The sequence below is a fragment of the Aquarana catesbeiana genome, linkage group LG06 (genome assembly GCF_042186555.1).
Source record: "Aquarana catesbeiana isolate 2022-GZ linkage group LG06, ASM4218655v1, whole genome shotgun sequence".
In the NCBI taxonomy this organism is placed as follows: domain Eukaryota; kingdom Metazoa; phylum Chordata; class Amphibia; order Anura; family Ranidae; genus Aquarana; species Aquarana catesbeiana.
Genome location: NC_133329.1, coordinates 219,488,804 through 219,503,803, shown reverse-complemented (window position 1 = coordinate 219,503,803; position 15,000 = coordinate 219,488,804).

Sequence of the window (15,000 nt, the reverse complement as noted above, 5' to 3'; positions counted from 1 at the left end):
TCTCTCACACACCATTGCAGCCCCTCTCTCTCTCACCATTGCAGCCTCTCTCTCTCTCACCATTGCAGCCCCCCTCTCTCTCTCTCTCTCTCTCTCGCACCATTGCAGCCCCCTCTCTCTCTCGCACACCATTGCAGCCCCTCTCTCTCTCTCACACACCATTGCAGCCCCTCTCTCTCTCACATCAATGCAGCCCCTCTCTCACACACCATTGCAGCCCCTCTCTCTCTCACACCATTGCAGCTCCTCTCGCTCTCTCTCTCTCACCATTGCAGCCCCTCTCTCTCACACCATAACAGCCCCCCAGCCCCTCTCTCTCTCTCTCGCTCACCATTGCAGCCCCTCTCTCACACACACACTATTGCAGCCTCTCTCTCTCTCTCACACCACTGCAGCCCCTCTCTCTCTCACACACCATTGTAGCCCCTCTCTCTCTCACACACCATTTCAGTCCCTCTCTCTCTCACCATTGCAGCCTCTCTCTCTCTCTCTCTCTCTCTCTCTCTCCCACACCATTGCAGCCCCTCTCTCTCTCACCATTGCAGCCTCTCTCTCTCTCTCTCTCTCTCTCACCATTTCAGCCCCTCTCTCTCTCACCATTTCAGCCCCTCTCTCTCTCACCATTGCAGCCCCCCTCTCTCTCTCTCACACCATTGCAGCCCCCTCTCTCTCTCACACACCATTGCAGCTCCTCTCTCTCTCACACACACCATTGCAGCCCCTCTCTCTCTCTCACATCAATGCAGCCCCTCTCTCACACACCATTGCAGCCCCTCTCTCTCTCACACCATTGCAGCCCCTCTCGCTCTCTCTCTCTCACCATTGCAGCCCCTCTCTCTCACACCATAACAGCCCCTCTCTCTCTCGCTCACCATTGCAGCCCCTCTCTCACACACACACTATTGCAGCCTCTCTCTCTCTCTCACACCACTGCAGCCCCTCTCTCTCTCACACACCATTGCAGCCCCTCTCTCTCTCACCATTGCAGCCTCTCTCTCTCTCACACACACCATTTCAGTCCCTCTCTCTCTCACCATTGCAGCCCCTCTCTCTCTCTCTCTCTCTCTCTCACACACCATTGCAGCCCCCTCTCTATCTCTCACACACCATTGCAGCCCCTCTCTCTCTCACACACACTATTGCAGCCCCTTTATCTCTCTTTCTCACATCATTGCAGCCCCTCTCTCACACACCATTGCAGCCCCTCTCTCACTCTCACACACCATTGCAGCCCCTCTCTCTCTCTCACACACACCATTGCAGCCCCTCTCTCTCTCTCACACACACACCATTGCAGCCCCTCTCTCTCTCTCTCTCTCTCTCTCTCTCTCCCCATTGCAGCCCCTCTCTCTCACACACACACTATTGCAGCCTCTCTCTCTGACACCATTGCAGCCCCTCTCTCTCTCTCACCATTGCAGCCCCTCTCTCTCTCATACACACCATTGCAGCCCCTCTTTCTCTCTCACCATTGCAGCCCTTCTCTCTCTCACACACATCATTGCAGCCCTTCTTTCTCTCTCACACCATTGCAACCCCTCTCTCTCTCACCATTGCAGCCCCTCTTTCTCTCTCACACCATTGCAACCCCCCTCTCTCTCACCATTGCAGCCTCTCTCTCTCTCACACACACCACTGCAGCCCCTCTCTCTCTCACACACCATTGCAGACCCTCTCTCTCTCTCTCACACCACTGCAGCCCCTCTCTCTCTCACACACCATTGAAGCCCCCCCTCTCTCACTCTCTCTCTCTCTCTCTCTCTCACCATTGCAGCCCCTCTCTCTCTCTCTCTCTCTCTCTCTCTCTCTCTCTCTCTCTCAAACACACACACCATTGCAGCCCCTCTCTCTCTCACACACCATTTCAGCCCCTCTCTCTCACACACACCATTGCAGCCCCTCTCTCTCTCACTCACCATTTCAGCCCCTCTCTCTCACACACACCATTGCAGCCCCTCTCTCTCTCACACCATTGCAGCCCCCCTTTCTCTCTCACCATTGCAGCCTCTCTATCTCTCTCTCTGTCTCACACACACACTCCATTGCAGACCCTCTCTCTCACACACACCATTGCAGCCCCTCTCTCTCACACACACCATTGCAGCCCTTCTCTCTCTCTCACACACCATTGCAGCCCCTCTCTCTCTCACACCATTGCAGCCTCTCTCTCTCTCTCTCTCTCTCTCTCTCAACATTGCAGCCCCTCTCTCTCACACACACCATTGCAGCCCTTCTCTCTTTCTCACACACCATTGCAGCCTCTCTCTCTCTCTCACACCATTGCAGCCCCCCCCCCCTCTCTCTCTCTCTCTCTCTCTCTCTCACCATTGCAGCCCCTCTCTCTCACACACACACTATTGCAGCCTCTCTCTCTGACACCATTGCAGCCCCTCTCTCTCTCTCACCATTGCAGCCCCTCTCTCTCTCATACACACCATTGCAGCCCCTCTTTCTCTCTCACCATTGCAGCCCTTCTCTCTCTCACACACATCATTGCAGCCCTTCTTTCTCTCTCACACCATTGCAACCCCTCTCTCTCTCACCATTGCAGCCCCTCTTTCTCTCTCACACCATTGCAACCCCCCTCTCTCTCACCATTGCAGCCTCTCTCTCTCTCACACACACCACTGCAGCCCCCCTCTCTCTCACACACCATTGCAGACCCTCTCTCTCTCTCTCACACCACTGCAGCCCCTCTCTCTCTCACACACCATTGAAGCCCCCCTCTCTCACTCTCTCTCTCTCTCTCTCTCTCTCTCACCATTGCAGCCCCTCTCTCTCTCTCTCTCTCTCTCTCTCTCTCTCTCTCTCTCAAACACACACACCATTGCAGCCCCTCTCTCTCTCACACACCATTTCAGCCCCTCTCTCTCACACACACCATTGCAGCCCCTCTCTCTCTCACTCACCATTTCAGCCCCTCTCTCTCACACACACCATTGCAGCCCCTCTCTCTCTCACACCATTGCAGCCCCCCTTTCTCTCTCACCATTGCAGCCTCTCTATCTCTCTCTCTGTCTCACACACACACTCCATTGCAGACCCTCTCTCTCACACACACCATTGCAGCCCCTCTCTCTCACACACACCATTGCAGCCCTTCTCTCTCTCTCACACACCATTGCAGCCCCTCTCTCTCTCACACCATTGCAGTCTCTCTCTCTCTCTCTCTCTCTCTCTCTCTCTCTCTCTCTCAACATTGCAGCCCCTCTCTCTCACACACACCATTGCAGCCCTTCTCTCTTTCTCACACACCATTGCAGCCTCTCTCTCTCTCTCACACCATTGCAGCCCCCCCCCCTCTCTCTCTCTCTCTCTCTCTCACCATTGCAGCCCCTCTCTCTCACACACACACTATTGCAGCCTCTCTCTCTCTGACACAATTGCAGCCCCTCTCTCTCTCTCACACCATTGCAGCCCCTCTCTCTCTTATACACACCATTGCAGCCCCTCTTTCTCTCTCACCATTGCAGCCCCTCTCTCTCTCACACACACCATTGCAGCCCTTCTTTTTCTCTCACTCCATTGCAACCCCTCTCTCTCTCACCATTGCAGCCTCTCTCTCTCTCTCTCTCTCTCTCTCTCTCACACCACTGCAGCCCCTCTCTCTCTCTCTCTCACACACCATTGCAGCCTCTCTCTCTCTCTCTCTCTCACACACACACACCACTGCAGCCCCTCTCACACACACCATTGCAGCCCCCTCTCCCTCTTTCTCTCTCTTTCTCTCTCTCTCTCTGACACACACACACACACACCATTGCAGCCCCTCACTCTCACACACACCATTGCAGCCCCTCTCTCTCTCACACCATTGCAGCCCCTCTCTCTCACACACTATTGCAGCCCCTCTCTCTCTCACACCATTGCAGCCCCTCTCCCACACCATTGCAGCCCCCTCTCTCTCACACCATTGCAGTCCCTCTCTCTCACACACCATTGCAGCCCCTCTCTCTTACACACCATTGCAGCCCCTCTCTCTCTCATACACACCATTGCAGCCCCTCTTTCTCTCTCACCATTGCAGCCCCTCTCTCTCTCACACACACCATTGCAGCCCTTCTTTTTCTCTCACTCCATTGCAACCCCTCTCTCTCTCACCATTGCAGCCTCTCTCTCTCTCTCACACCACTGCAGCCCCTCTCTCTCTCTCTCACACACCATTGCAGCCTCTCTCTCTCTCTCTCACACACACACACCACTGCAGCCCCTCTCACACACACCATTGCAGCCCCCTCTCCCTCTTTCTCTCTCTTTCTCTCTCTCTCTCTGACACACACACACACACACACCATTGCAGCCCCTCACTCTCACACACACCATTGCAGCCCCTCTCTCTCTCACACCATTGCAGCCCCTCTCTCTCACACACCATTGCAGCCCCTCTCTCTCTCACACCATTGCAGCCCCTCTCACACACCATTGCAGCCCCCTCTCTCTCACACCATTGCAGTCCCTCTCTCTCACACACCATTGCAGCCCCTCTCTCTTACACACCATTGCAGCCCCCTCTCTCTCACACCATTGCAGTCCCTCTCTCTCACACACCATTGCAGCCCCTCTCTCTCACACACCATTGCAGCCCCTCTCTTTCTCACACCATTGCAGCCCCTCTCTTTCACACACCATTAGCCTTATTGATAATTTTCATTTTTATTCTCATGCGTGATTGTGTAGACAGGACCCAGTGCACTGTCCTGCCCGGGGGCCTATAATGCTCTTAAGATGGCACTGTCCCCAGCAGCCTTCCTCATTAGAGCTTTGCAGCTGCTGCAGCTGATTGATAATTATGAAACCACTCCCATTATATAGAGAAACACAGGCATTTCTTCAGAATAACAAAAGGTAGGAAACTGCAAGAAAGCTTGTTAAAATCCTTGTAACGTACATAGATCACCCAGGAGGGAATGTTTTATTCTTAAAAAAAGTGGAGTTACTCTTCAACCACTTGAAGACTAGGCATTTTCTGGCACTTTTTGTTTCCATGTGAAAATAATTTTTTGCTAGAAAATTACTAAGAATCCCCAAACATTATATATATTTTAAAGCAGAGGGCCTAGAGAATACATTGGTGGGTTTTGCAATTTTGTATGTATTTGCACAGCAGTTTTTCAAATGCAATTATTGGAAAAAAATACACTTGTTTAAATTTCAATGAAAAAAAAAACACATTACATAACCCATTTTTTTGTAAAATATAAAAGATGATGTCACACCGAGTAAAAAGATACCAAACATGTCACGCTTTAAAATTGCACATGCCCGTTTTACTATAATATACTATACTATAAATTTTACTATATATAGCAACACTTTAAAAGCCTTTATAGGCTACTACTTTATATCTACAAAGGTGTGGTATAATCGCTGTTTGCGTGCGTGCGGGACCGACGCAAGCATTTGCTTTTACATGCTAACACGGGGGGACAGGGGCAATTTTTTATTATTAATTGATTTTTTTTGGTGTTATTAAGTTTCTGTGGTCCAAAAGTTCCCAAAACCAACTAGATAAAGCCAGCAACCCCCAGTTTGATGGGGAGTTGATGGAAGTTTGATTAAGACTGCATTGAATAGGGTGTGGCCGGCATGCGGACTGAATGGAAGCCTAATCCACAGGCTCCTCTCACCAGATCAGGATTTCAGCATCTGACAGCTCTGCAGCAGCTCGACAGGCCCACCAAACATGCCCGTTCTTGTCCCTTCACCAGCAACATGTCCCTGAAAAGGAAGGGTGAAATGTGCCCAAGGAAACTGACAGGATTCATGTTCCTACTAGCCGAGCAGCCCTGCCAAGATGGCACCACGGCTAACACTCTGACACACAGTCCCATTGTTCTCTCGGCCTCTCAGCAATTACAAGGGGTATCCCTGCTCACCGGACCCTGCATGTGGGAGCAAGCTAGCCCACAATCTTCTCCACCAGGCACACCTGTAATCAACAGCCCTGCCAAAGCTAGAATTAGACTGGACTCTCCTGTAACAGAGACCCATGAGGTAAGCCAACAGTTTTCTACACAGGCAGCTCAAAGCCCTCAGCCAGACCCTATAGCCTCATATCCCACTCGGGGGCAACCAGTTATGGATGATATCCTGAAAGATGTCTCTGAGGAGTTCCCTCCACTCTGACATGCTCATCCTTTTGCATAAATTTAAACATTTGGTATCTACTCTGGAGAACAAGGTTTCCCATATTGAAACAAACATGGCAGCTATTGCAACCACTGTCAATAACCTTGTTGATGCACATGACGATCATGATGAGGAACAGCAGTGGATTAAAGATAAGATAGCAGACATTGAGGATAGATCCTGCCACAACAACTTAAAAATCTGTGGCATCCCAGAATCAGTACAGGCTCCTGAGCTATCCTCATGTGCCAAAGATTTAATCAACGGTTAAGGAGTAACTGATGCAAAAAACAAGATCTATGGGTACTCTGCCTGACAACATACTCTGCAACACCGCAGACAATTGAATACAATAACGAAGGCCTTACACAACCACCATATTCAGTACCAATGGGTTGCCCCCGCAAAACTTGCAATCACCTATAAAGGCTCTAAACATACTGTGTCATCTCTTCAGGATGGTCTTCGTCTTCTACAGAACCGGGACATCATACCAGACACCTCCACCTCCATCCCAATGGAGCAAGGTACAGTAGAAACCTGCCAGGAACACCCGCTCCCTCAACGCTCCAGTAAGATGAAACCCCGCTAACGGCCGCCATGAGACTTCTCTCATTTTCAATTCCCCATCTGGTGAGTGGCCACACACGGCCTTTGGAACTCTTACCCCCACTGTTTCTTCCTTAGCACAGTTGTGCCAGGAAAAGTACTGGGCGTTAGCCCTCTTGCTTCTTTTAAATTCTTGCTGTGTGTGCTTAATTTTTTATTGGTTGTCTGAAGTACAACCACTGTTGTAAACACTGACAACTCACAGCACCTCAAGTACTGCAGCACCGCTGATACCCCTCTGTGGTGATTCTCACCCATTGCACTACCAACGTTAACCACCCCAAGCCCAACCACACACATCCTCTCAACTCAGGCTTTCTCCACTATGACCATCAAGATATTATCCCTCAACGTCAAAGGTCTTAATTACCCAGCCAAACGAGCATCATTGTGGAAATTTGCGGCCCAGTCCCACTGCAACATCCTCTGCATGCAGGAAACCCACTTTAATGCTTCAAACTCTCCGACTTGCTCCAATAAGAACTTTACCAACGACTTTACAGCTAATGCTCCAGCAAATAAGAAAGGGCATCCTTGTTGCCTTCAGCAACTCTCTCTCCTTCCAACTACATGAGTGCATCAAAGACGACAGAGTATGGTTTCTCATTCTCCTCAACAATGCTTTGTACACCATTATCACAGTATGTGCCCCAAACATGCACCAACTGCGTTTCCTGTGCAAACTTTACAAAGAAGTCAGTGGCATCCAAAAAGACGTTACCATCTGGTGTGGTGACTTCAACATTTCCCAGATCTCCTCCAGGACACTTCATCACTGCCTAAAAGATCCAAACTGGCCTTAGGCCCTCTCCTGCCAATCTTTCAGTTATATGATGTATGGTAGGGATGAGCTTCGAGTTCGAGTCGAACTCATGTTCGACTCGAACATTGGCTGTTCGCAAGTTCGCCAAACAGCGAACAATTTGGGGTGTTCGCGGCAAATTCGAATGTCGCGAAACACCCTTTAAAAGTCTATGGGAGAAATCAAAAGTGCTGATTTTAAAGGCTTATATGCAAGTTATTGTCATAAAAAGTGTTTGAGGACCTGGGTCCTGCAAAAAAAAGTTTTAAAAACGGCCGTTTTTTCAGGAGCAGTGATTTTAATAATGCTTAAATTCAAACAGTAAAAGTGTAATATCCCTTTAAATTTCGTACCTGGGGGGTGTCTATAGTATGCCTGTAAAGGGGCGCATGTTTCCCGTGTTTAGAACAGTCTGACAGCAAAATTACTTTTCAAAGGAAAAAAGTAATTTAAAACTACTCGCGGCTATTGCATTGCCGGTCCGACAATACACATAAAAGTTCATTGATAAAAATGGCATGGGAATTCCCCACAGTGGAACCCCGAACCAAAATTAAAAAAAAAAAATGACGTGGGGGTCCCCCTAAATTCCATACCAGGCCCTTCAGGTCTGGTATGGATATTAAGGGGAACCCCGGCCAAAATTAATAAAAAAAAAAAAAAAAATCACATGGGGGTCCCCCTAAATTCCATACCAGACCCTTCAGTTCTGGTATGGATTTGAAGGGGAACCCCGCGCCAAAATTAAAAAAAAAAAAAATGGCGTGGGGTCCGCCCAAAATTAACAAGGGGCCCCCCAGATCCCGGCCCCCCCTGTATGAAATGGTAAGGGGGTACTTTGTACCCCTACCATTTCACTAAAAAAGTATCAAAAATGTTAAAAATGACAAGAGACAATTTTTGACAATTCCTTTATTTAAATGTTTCTTCTTTCTTCTATCTTCCTTCATCTTCTTCTTCTTCTGGTTCTTCTGGCTCTTCTGGTTCTTCCTCTGGTGTTCTCGTCCAGCATCTCCTCCGCGGTGTCATCTATCTTCTTCTCCTCGGGCCGCTCCGCACCCATGGCATGGGGGGAGGCTCCCGCTCTTCTCTTCATCTTCTCTTCTTCTTCATCTTCTTCTTCATCTTCTTCTCTTCTTCTCTTCTTCATTTTCTTCTCCGGGCCTCTCCGCATCCATGTTGGCATGGAGGGAGGCTCCCGCTGTGTGACGGCGTCTCCTCTTCTGACGATTCTTAAATAACGGGGGGCGGGACCACCCGGTGACCCCGCCCCCCTCTGACGCACGGGACATGACGGGACTTCCCTGTGGCATTCCCCGTGACATCACAGGGAAGTCCTGTCAAGTCACCATGCGTCAGAGGAGGGCGGGGTCACCGGATGGCCCCACTCCCGTTATTTAAGAACTGTTAGAAAAGGAGACGCCGTCACGCAGCGGGAGCCTCCCTCCATGCCAGCATGGATGTGGAGCAGCCCGGAGAAGAAAATGAAGAAGAGAAGGAGAGAAGATGAAGAGAAGAGCGGGAACCTCCCCCCATGCCATGGGTGCGGAGCGGCCCGAGGAGAAGAAGATAGAAGACGCCGTGGAGGAGATGCTGGACGAGAACGCCGGAGGAAGAACCAGAAGAAGAAGAAGAACCAGAAGAAGAAGAAGAAGATGAAGGAAGAAAGAAGAAAGAAGACGCATTTAAATAAAGGAATTGTAAAAAACTGTCTCTTGTCATTTTTAACATTTTTGACAGTTTTTTAGTGAAATGGCCCCTTACCATTTCACATGGGGGGGCGGGATCTGGGGGTCCCCTTGTTTTTTTTTTTTGTTTAATATATTTTTATTAAAGTAAAGTATGACAAAGATATACATATGTCTCAGAATAAATGCATTCTTGAAAACACAGCAACAAGAGTTTCAGCACTCACAGATTTCAATGAGTAGTTATAAGCTAACACTCAAATAATTGGCTCGGAAGCTAAACAAAGTGTTAGTATAACATAGGGTTTATACTTTGTGAGCACTTGAAACAAAACAAAATTAAAGAAAAAATCCTTACTTTGGTATATAGAAACTGAGAGATAAATAAAAGCAGGAAAAATAAAATTAAGAAAAATTAGATGAAAGAGAAGAGAGTAGGAGAAATAGTGGAAAATAGGAAAGGTAAGAAAGCAGAGGGTAGGAGGGGGGGTATGGGGGAGGGGGGGGGTTGTTGCTGGCATGCATGTCTACAAAGTGAAAGGGAGTGATATGTTAAGGTGTAGTTGGCTAAGCTTGGACGAAAGATTTAAGAGGTTTGCGTTATTAATTTCTTATAAACAGATGTGGATTGAAATTTTATCCAAGAATCCCAGATTAGAGAATGTTTTTTAGAGGTACCTCTAATGTCGTGGGTGATGCTCTCCATAAGATGTACCTTATCAACCATTTGTAACCAAACTCTTATAGAAGGGATTGTTGGTTGACCCCATAAAGTAGGGATTAATGCTTTGGCAGTGTTTAGTAAATGAGGGATAATCGAACGTTTATATATTCTTATGGGGGTTTTGGTAGAATGAAAAAGGATAGTCCATGGGTCATTAGGTATATTGACTTCCGAGATCTGCAATATTAAATTGCGGATGACATCCCAGTAAGGTCGGATGAGTGGGCAAAACCACCAGATGTGTGCGTGAGTGGCTTTGTTCCCGCAGTTCCTCCAGCATAATGGGGAACTGGTGGGGAACATTTGTTGTAATCTGGCTGGGGTGTAATGCCATCTAGTAAGCAATTTATAGTTGACCTCTGACATTTTTGAGGCCAATGAGGAAGTGTGGGCTAATTGGAGGATCTTATCCTTTTGATTATCTGTTAGGTAGGAATCTAAGTCAGATTCCCATTTAGCCAGGAAAGGTGGGAAGTTGGGATTTTGAAGTGCAATGAGAGCTTTGTAAAATAGAGAAATTCCATGTAAAGGGGGATCTTTTGGGTAGAATATTTCTTCTATGGCGTTTAATTCACTCAGACCTCTAAGCGGGTTGGGAAGGGATCCTAAGAAATGTTGTAATTGGTGATATCTCCATTTATCTAGAAATGTGATGGGTTTAGGAGCAAGGATCACGTGTAATGGTTTAAGTATGTTGTCCCGGAGGACATGATGTAGTAGAAGAGGTTCTTCCGTTCCCCATAATTTAAAGCCTGGATCTAATAAGCCCGGTAGGAAATATTTATGATTGAGGAGAGGTAATAGAGGAGAATCATACTTCCAAGAGAATTTTTTGTGTAGGGCGTCCCAGATATCTAAGGAGGATATAGTGAGAGTCGAGGTAGATCGAGCTAGGTTCCTACAAGAACGGGGTATCCAGGGGGCTACCGAGAGATTCACTCCACTTAAAAAATATTCAATTTGTACCCATAGTTTCGATTTAAGAGCGTATTTCCAATCGGCCAACCTGGACAAGATAACTGCTTGATAATATGCCTTAAAATTAGGAAGTGCTAGACCGCCTGAGCATTTGGAGCGGAATAGTAGGAATAGTAGCTCTCTCGATACCCTGGAATGACCACCTCTCCAAATAAATCTGGAAATCAGTGTTTGTAATATAGTGAAGAACCCCACTGGTACTCCCATTGGTAGCATTTGAAAGAGAAAAAGGATGCGGGGCAGTATGTTCATTTTGATTATATTCACTTTCCCCAACCGTGTGTGATAAGTTGGACCATTTTCGTAGATCCTCTCTGATCCTGTTTAGCAGGGGGATATAATTATGTCGAAATAAAGAATGGAGATTGGGAGTCAGATATATACCTAGGTATTTCATGCTTTTAAATACCCATTTAAAGGGAAACAGGGGCTTAAGGAAAAGAGCTTCGGACCTGGGGATATTAATGTTTAAAATTTCAGATTTGGATAGATTTATTTTGAAGTTAGAGATGGATTGAAAGTTAGAAAATTCAGCCATTAAGTTGGGAATTGAGATGCGTGGTTGCTGGATAAAAAATAGTACGTCATCCGCATACGCCGCGTATTTATGGGATCTTTTGCCTATTTGTATGCCTTTGATATTAACATTATGCCTAATTGTAGCTAGGAAGGGTTCTAAGGTGATAGCGAAGAGGAGAGGGGAGAGGGGGCAGCCTTGTCTGGTTCCATTATGTAAGACAAAGGGGTCACTCAACGTCCCATTAATTCTAATTTGTGCTGAGGGGTTAGAGTAAAGGGATGAGATTCGGTGGAACATCCTAGGTCCCAGCCCAAAGTGGCGTAAGGTCATCTTAAGATATTCCCAGTCCACCCTATCGAAAGCTTTTTCAGCATCGGTGGAGAGGAGTAGGGTGTGCTGGGCGTATCTCTGAACGTATTGGATTAGGGATATTGCACGAAGTGAATTGTCTTTTGCTTCTCTATTGGGTATGAATCCTGATTGGTCTGCTGATATCCAGTTGGGCAAAAAAGGGAGCAGTCGGTTTGCAATTACTTTAGCAAAAAGTTTGATGTCAACGTTAATTAGTGATATTGGCCTAAAACTGTTACATAGAGTGGGATCCTTATCTGGTTTAGGGATGACAGTGATATGAGTTGATAGAGATTCTGGGCGTAGACCTGAAGAGTGAGATATAGAGTTTGCGTAAGCGGTGAGACGGGGGAGCAGAATGTCGCTGAATGTTTTATAGTATAAAATGGTGAACCCATCTGGTCCAGGAGCTTTGCCGGATGGGGATGATTTCAATGCTACCTGGAACTCCTCAACCGAGAAATCCTCCTCCAATTCTTTAAGGGCAGATATGGGCAATTTAGGTAAGTTAGCTGCTCTCAAGTAGGAAAGCAAGCGGTTTCTTCTCTCTTTTTGTGGTAGAGAGGACAGGTCATTTTTAACATTATATAGGTCTTTGTAATACTCTCTAAAGGCCTTAGCAATATCTGGGGTTGCATGGGCTAATTCCCCTGTTGAAAGTTTGATTTTGGAAATAAAGGACTGTGATTGTTTAGTCTTTAAAGACCTAGCTAGCAGCTTGCTTGGTTTGTTTCCCCATTCATAAAATTTCTGTGATAAATGTTGGAATTTTCTTTTAGTATCTAAATTGAGAAGGGATTTTAGTTCCTCACGTTTGAGTGTGAGGGATTGAAGGTGCTCAATATGCATGGAGAGTTTGTGTTGTTTATCAAGAGCTGCTATCTGCTGTAGGACCTGATCAATCCGCTGACCATGCTCCCTCTTTTTCCTAGCACCGAGTTCAATAAGACGACCCCTAATAGTAGCCTTATGGGCTTCCCACACAACAGAGGGAGAGGTGTCAGAGGGTTTGTTTTCTTTAAAATATTGTGAGAGATGAGAGGCTAATATGGAAACTTCGACTTCATTAGAAAGAAGGGAATCATTGAGTTTCTAATTGTTAATGCGTTGTGGTAAGGAAGACACGGTCAACGTCATTGATACAGGTGCGTGGTCTGATATAGATGCGGTGCCAATGTGAGCAGATTGCAGGAGGGGGAGATGAAAATGGTCTAGGAATATATTATCTATTCTGGAATAGGATTGGTGTGTTGTGGAAAAGTGTGAATAATCCTTCTCCTTAGGGTGAAGAAGGCGCCAGACATCCATCAATTGAAGATCCAGAAGCTTTTTTTTAACAAGTTTCAGTTGTTTGAAGGAAATATTAGAGCGGCCCTGGGATGTATCAATTGCTGGATCTAGTGGCATGTTAATGTCGCCCACTAGGATAGTAAGGCCTTTGGCGAAGTTTGAAAGTTTAGTCAGTGTTTGTGTTAGGAAAGTTGACTGATTTTGGTTAGGGCAGTACACGTTTGCAAGAGTACATTGAGTGTTACCTAGGAAGCCCTTTAAGAAAAGAAAGCGACCATGGTCGTCTGCCATCATGTCAGATAACCTAAAGGATACAGCACTGCAGAATCCAATGGCCACTCCTTTAGCTTTATTAGTATCTGATAAACTATAGTACCACTGTGGAAAGTGGGATGAGGTTAGCTTAACGGGTGTTGTGTGAGTTAAATGCGTTTCTTGAAGAAAAGCAATAGAACATGTGGCTCTTTTAAGTTCACGGACTAATTGGTGTCTTTTAGCGGCAACATTAAGACCCCTAACATTATACGATATAACCTTTAATGTAGCCATTGTTAAAGCATAGTACGTACCTTTAGCCTATATTTCCATGCATACCAGCCAGAGGGGGGGAGTAGAAAGGAGAAAAGGAGAGAGTTTTTTTGGAAAGAAAGAGAGAGAAAAGAAAAACAAAAAAAACACATGTGAAAATCACATATATAAGTTAACCAACTTGTGGGAAACACATAGTTATCACGCAGAAATCTGCAGTGTTCCCATTGGGGAGAGAGAGAACTAGAGGCCAACCCAATCCCTAGATGGGGACTGAATAGGGCGACTATAAGGCCAATCGTTCTCGCCAACCCCAGAAGGAAAGGGGGTGACAGGATTGCGCTGTAGTGAAGGGGGGTAAATAGAGGGAGCGTATCCCCACAGCGCGCGACCTATGAGAAAACAAATAACTTATAACTATAAGTAAATAATTAGTTCCATTTAGGAATGTAAATATTACCAGTTTGTAACCAGGATCAATTTGAGCAAAACATTACCCCTAGGCAACAAAGTGTAAACCAATTCGGTACCTAAACTACAAACCCAAGTATAAAAGGTAACAAAGAACATTGGTCATTTCCACAGTATGACAGTTTTGGCCAAATTTAGACAGGCACATATAATAAAAAAAAAAAAAAAAAAAAAAAAAAGGGAGAAAAACTGCGGCCAAAACCTGACTTAAGATAGACAACCTATAGGAAAAAGATTATCCGTAATAAGAAAATTAGTACATGTGAAAAGTTACATATTTCGACCATGCTTTTGTGTAGAGCCTGGAAGAGAGGTACGTCTTTTCTTTAAGGGGGTCTTTATCCAAGATGGGTCCGTTGGACTCAGGAATTTAGGGATTGGGTCTTGCCAACCTGGGAGTTCCATGGGTGGAAGATTAAGATCTTGCAAAAAGGTTGGAAGTTCCTCCGGAAATCTCAGCGTGTGTGACCGACCATTTTTTGTGGCAATTAGGCAGGTTGGGAATCCCCATCTGTATGTGATCCCATCTGAACGCAGGTGGTCAAGGAGCGGTTTCAGAGCACTGCGACGGTCCAAGGTTTCCTTAGAAAGGTCTGGAAATATGGTGATGACTGCTCCGTCAAAGTCTACGTTAGGCAAGCCCCGCATCTTCATCATAATAGCATTTTTGTCTTCAAAATAATGCAAGCGACATATGACGTCTCTGGGCTGATCTGACTTAGCATTACGGGGTCTTAGGGCACGATGTACACGGTCAAAACGTAGCGGTTCAGTAGCTGAATTGCCCAAAATGGTATTAAAGATGCCTCTTATAGATGGTTCTAGGTCATTATCTCCTGTTGCCTCTGGCAGACCTCTGACACGAATGTTATTTCTACGGTTACGGTTCTCGAGGTCTTCAAGTTTATAC